This window comes from Phoenix dactylifera, chromosome 5 (genome assembly GCF_051530095.1).
Source record: "Phoenix dactylifera cultivar Ajwa chromosome 5, Ajwa_hap1_PhDact_Kaust_v1.1, whole genome shotgun sequence".
In the NCBI taxonomy this organism is placed as follows: Eukaryota; Viridiplantae; Streptophyta; class Magnoliopsida; order Arecales; family Arecaceae; genus Phoenix; species Phoenix dactylifera.
The window spans coordinates 10,840,832-10,846,599 of record NC_143194.1 but is presented as its reverse complement, the minus strand read 5'-3'; the positions used below and the strand labels follow the sequence as shown (position 1 = coordinate 10,846,599).

Here is a 5,768-nt window from a genome sequence, read left to right as displayed (position 1 = left end):
CAAAGCTTGGCCAGGCCCATCACCCGGCTTGACTCCCTGATCTCATGGATGGAAGGGGCTGCCGCATTCCGGAGGTCACGCCCTACCCCCTCATCTCCTCCTCTCCCCGCAACCGGTCCTCCCTGGCTGCTAGCTCCTCGCCGGGCTCCCCCGACTTCGGCTGCGGCCGAACCTCCATGTCGGCCTCCATCCGAACCGCTTCCTGTGTCCACGGAAGAGGGGCGACGGTGGCTCGCTGCGTTGCTACTCCGACGCCGACTGATCCGCCCCGAGAAGAGCCGAGCCCCCCCCCAGACCGCTGGAGAGAGGCTCCGGCTATAGAATCTGCAGCCGCTGCCGCCTTGGCACACCGGTTTGTCACCCGGCACGGGAGGGGCAGGCTTGTGCCCTCTCGTTCCATGGCCTGCCGGCCCGCTGGGGGCTTTCTTCCTCGATGGACTTTTGGCCCATTTCAATGGGCCAAGCCTACTACAGCCCGACACCCTTTCCAGGCCAATCTCGCCATTATGGGCCCAGCTCGAGTCCACCATCTTCATGGGCCGGGTCACAAGCTGCTCACCGCTTGGCCCACCTAGAAGTGGACCCGGGACTAGGCGAGTTTGACTCGCCATTTCACCTGGCAGCCCTAAGTCTAGGTGGAAGGGTCCTACATCCACCACCGCGTCGCCACCTGGGGCCTTCTTCTTCGGTGATCCGCGCCTCGCCACCTTCTTGGACTTCTGCCAGCCCTCCAAATTCGGCGAGGACACAGTTAAACTTGGCTCATGCCTAGGCGAACTCGGCTCTAGATCGAAGGCGCCCGGCATCCGAGTTCGACTCACCCTTCTTCATCATCCCTCCCTTGCCCTCGACCACCCTCGGCTAATGGACCCACCTCACTGCCATCCAAGATCTGAAGAGCCGTCGGCCAACCATTCCAGTTCTTCCCTCCGGGAGCACCCCAGGCAAACCTTCCACCGCCCTTACGTGGTCGTCTCCCCCGGTGCTGCCGGGGCCTCACAGCCTCCGGTGCCCTCCCCCGAACTCGGGAACGGGCACCGATTTCTTTGGTGCCTGATTCTGGCGCAGGAGGAGCAGAGGATCGGCAGGTCTTCATTGATGAAGCCCTTAGCCGCTTGTTCCTCCCCTGTAAAAAGGTGCCCGGTCAAAGAGGCTTGGCCGCATCGAGCTCGATCTTCACCCTGTCATAGCCCGCTGGCCAAATCCAGTCCGAGACCCCATCCAACTCCAGAGCCTTCCTTGCCAATGCCGCAATGTTGAGGAGGGACTCCCTCTCCCGGAACTTCAATGGGAGGCCTGGAAATCGGAGCCACAACACCATGTGGTTCACACCGCACACACCTGGGACAGAATCCGTCCTCCATTCTTCCACGACCAGCAGCTGACCGGCCACCTGCCATGGCCTACTAGCCATCGCTGTTGTTCGGTCGCCCTCACTCCGAAATTGGACTTTAATCACCTCCTCTGCCATCGGGATGTACTCGACCTCGTAGTTGAGTTTACCTCGCGCCTGGAACTCGCGCGCCGCCCATTCCGCTGGCACACGCCTCCTTAGGCTCCGAACTAGCACAACCCTAGTTTCCCATGCACTCCGGGCCTTCTCCAATCGGTCGAACGGTAGTTGCAGCACATCCGAGAACTAGGACTGGATCTTCGCCACCTTCTCTACCAAGATGCACTCGGTGCTCTAGATCGGCTTCCGGGGCACCCCCTTCGCCACCTTCGACCACGACAGGGCCAACTTCAGCTCCATCTAGGGACGACCCGGCCTTCCCCTTGTGGTCGCCTGTCTGCCCTGGCCCGCCAAGCCCTCCACTCCCGCTCCGGCCGGCGTATTTGCTTTGTGGTTCGCCATCGACACTCTGCTTGCCTGGTGTTCGATGAAATGCCGCTTACACCTCACACTCTCCACACCCTCCTCACTGCCGGCGCCCACACCCAGCACTCCACCACCGTCCGTCTTACCCCCCAACGTCCGCCGCCGTGGACCCCAGGGAGGGATTCGGCCCTCACCGCTTGCCGCACCCACCCACACTCACTCACCACCCGCACTCACTCACCACCTGCACTCAGCCTCCTCTTTACTCCACCTGCTTGTCTGACCGGTGAAGGTTCATTGCTTTATGTCATGGGATCTCTTCAACTACTAATTGCCATGTCCCTTCGCAGGCACCTTTTTGTGTGAGGGCATGTCGCCTTTTGAATAAAAACTCTCGCATTCCCAAGTGATCTTATAGATGCCGACCAACCTCTCATCTTTAAGTTGTCCACCATTAATAGTATGTTTTGGAGCAACAGCCAAGTAAATATTTTCAATTTGAGAGACGCAATAAGCTTGTCGTGATCGAATAAAGCAATTCACCATTTTGAGAGGCCTTGCGTCATTTCCCCAATGCATGAGATCTAGATAGCGGATCACATGCTCATAGGGCGAAGGGCTGAATCATTGGATTGTAGTAGTGAGTGGCTACGAGGCATCAGTAGTGGCCAGGTTTGTTGGTGGGGTTAGGAGATCTCAGCACACGTCCAATTTCCTCATTTCAGAAGCGATCCCATATGCCATTTTGCTGAAGGGCAGCACATTGCCTATTGCCAACATGGAATAGTAGTTGTCTGCCTCCCTAGTTGACTCATGGAAAGAGTGAACAATAGCTAAAAAGATCCAATGATGGGGAGTGAACGAGATTAACTCGAAAGAACGAACTCAGAAAACTTCCAACGAGGAACTAATAGGGCGGCTGGGAAAGAAGCTTCCAACAACAAAAGAGAGAAGAAATTTAGTAGGCTGCTGCAACACATTGATGCATGATTTAAAAGATGAAGCAAAAGAACGCAAATACATCCTGTTGTTAGTTCTGATTCAAGCAACGCAACGATTCCAAAAAAACCAGCAACCCAGCCATCAGGTTTTCAAGCATCATTATACAGGGGGGAACATCTCAACTCCTTGGATCTTGCTTTTGAACCATATGAGAATGCAGGGATAGTCTTGAGGACCCCTTTCCAAAACTTGGGACAAACTGTGCTGTGATCTCCTAAAATAAAACCAACAGTGAGGGCCGCCTAAAGGGCTTCAGCTACCTGCACAAAATTTTCAGCTGAGTCATTCCAAACCAGAATGTCCTTCCTCAACTATTACAAAGGTTGCAGGTCATACTAATTCTGACATGGATTCTGATAATGATACAATGGAGCTCACCTTCAAACGAAGCAAAATATATTTTTCGGTGGTGCAACTCCGGTATTTCAGAAATGGTTGATAGGCATGCGGTGATATATATACTTCAAATTGGTGCCCTGCAGCTTGAAAAGAGCAATTTACTGCATGCTCAAATCGTACAGAAGGGGATTTGACAGTGTGCTCTGAAGTTATCCAACAGATTCCTTTTGATATTTTTGTTGTGAGATGGTGGCATCTTCTTGGAAAAAATTCAGATATTCTATATTCAATATATCCTCTTTTACTTCCAAATAGGAAAAAATAAGTTGGCTTTATACATTTAAGACAATAAAATAAATCTTAGGACAATGGCAAGCACAATCTTGGACTTCATAGTCAAGGAAGACAAGAAATTGACAAGTTTATGATCGCGTTAGCAACATGAAGCATCATCTCATCTGCATTTGAGCCTCAATATTCTCTAACATTGTGTAAATCTCTGCATGCTGAGGGTGCAGACTGTCCCCTGCAAGAAACTCATGAACTTCACCACTCACTTCAATTGAACTGCACCCCGGCGCTTTCCTCATTTCTCCTCCCTTCATCTCCTTCCTGAGCCTTATGACTCCACCCCAATCATGAGCTTCTGCATACATATTAGACAGCATCACTCGAGCCCATCGATCATGTGGATCCAACTCGAGCAATTTCATGGCTGCAATTTCACCTAGCTTCACATTATTATGTACCCTGCAACAACTTAGCAATGTACCCCACACAACTGCATTAGGCACCATAGGCATTCCAACAATGATATCAAGTGCTTCTTGTAATTGACCCACACGACCTAAAAGATCAATCATACATCCATAGTGCTCAATTTTGGGTTTGAGACCATATACTTCCTCCATTGAATGGAAATGTTTACAACCTTCATCTACGAGTCCTCTATGGGCACAAGCATTTAAAACTCCAACCATAATAACATCATCTGGTTGGACCCCCATTTCTTGCATCCGAGAGAAGAGCCGAAGGGCATGATCAGCTCGCCCATGCATTGCCAGCCCACATATCACTGAAGTCCACGAGTACAAGTCCCTTCTCATCGGGATCTTCTCAAACACTTGAACTGCCCTCTCAATGCTTCCACACTTAGCATACATGTCAATCAGGCAATGATCCAAGCACCCATAAAAGTTCATACTGTTTCTCTCGATGTAAGCATGCAACCACATACCAGTCTCCAAAGCACCCTGGCTAGCACAAGCACCTAGAATGGTGCATAGCGTTAGCTCGTTAGGCCTCACAGAAGACAACTCCATCTCACGAAACAACACCAGGGCCTCTCGACAATGCCCTGCTTGAGAATACCCTGATATCAAAGTGTTCCATGAAATGACATCCCTATTTGGCATCTCCAAGAACAACCGACGTGCAGCATCAATCAAATCATGCTTCACATACTGATGAACGATAGCATTCCATGCAACAAGAGTTCTTGTAGGCATTTCATCGAACAACTTGCGAGCCAGTTCTAATTCACCATGATCTCCATAAATTCTCAGCAATTCAGTGCTGACGAATGCATCAATCTGAATCCCACTACACAGAGTGAACGCATGAATCATCTTCGCCGGGCCTGGATGGCCTAATTGACGGCATGCTGAAATGGCAGTCGCCAGAGCCACGGGATCCGGCATAATGCCGGCAGATATCATATGCCGGAAAAGATTCAATGCTGCCATGGGGCAGCTCATGATGGAATAGGCCCGGACCATGGCGGTCCAGGACACCAGCCCTGGATGGGGGATTTCATCAAACAGTTGGCGGGCCCTGGCAATAGAGCCAACACCAGAATGGAGGGTGATGAGGGCGCTGGAGATGAACTCGCTGGAGATGAAGCCGGCTTTGGTGACGACGGAGTGGAGCTGCTGGGCTTCGCGGGTGGCGAAAGGGGTGGCAGGGTTGACCGATTTGATGAGGCGAACGAGAGATCGGGCGGTGGGGCGAAGGGGAGCATTGATCATGCGGCTAAGACGAGCGGGAGGACCCAAGCCCCATAAACATGTTTTTGGTTTTCCTCCGTGTATATTCCTACCGATGGGAGTCATTTAACGGCTGGGATTCATCCATCTGGGGCTGACGTATATATCTTTCCCTAAAAGCAGGACCGCAGGAGCCCTTGAAGTCTTTACTTAAAAACATTTTCTTTTTTAGCAACTATGGTGAAACACCGCCTCACTTTCCATTAAGACAAAAATATTATTTAAAACTTGCACAAACTCATTAATTTATGTCAACATTAATTGTATACTAAATTTGATTTTCATAGATATGCTCAGATTTTGCTGAAGAATTTATGTAATAAGGATTTCAAAACTTGTGTCAGCTCCTCATGGTTATCATACTATCGCTTATGTATTTGAAATCTGCTTTCCATAAATTTATGCAAATTTTACTTATATAATCAATGTTTAAAACTTGTGTGATCTCATCACCATGTAAATATCATTGTTTAATAAATTTTTACAAGTTTTATTTCAAAGATAAATACTATATCATGTAATATCAATATAATTTAATATATATAATATTGATATAATATATT

The 5,768-nt window shown here is 49.8% G+C and overlaps 1 pseudogene across 1 annotated transcript; it reads right to left on the bottom strand.

The window, feature by feature from the left end:
• Nucleotides 1-3,417: 3,417 nt before the first annotated feature.
• Nucleotides 3,418-5,345, bottom strand: LOC103718017 (pentatricopeptide repeat-containing protein At5g08510 pseudogene; annotated as a pseudogene). The gene has a single exon (XR_015986971.2). The product of XR_015986971.2 is annotated as a pentatricopeptide repeat-containing protein At5g08510 pseudogene (transcript).
• Nucleotides 5,346-5,768: the final 423 nt, after the last annotated feature.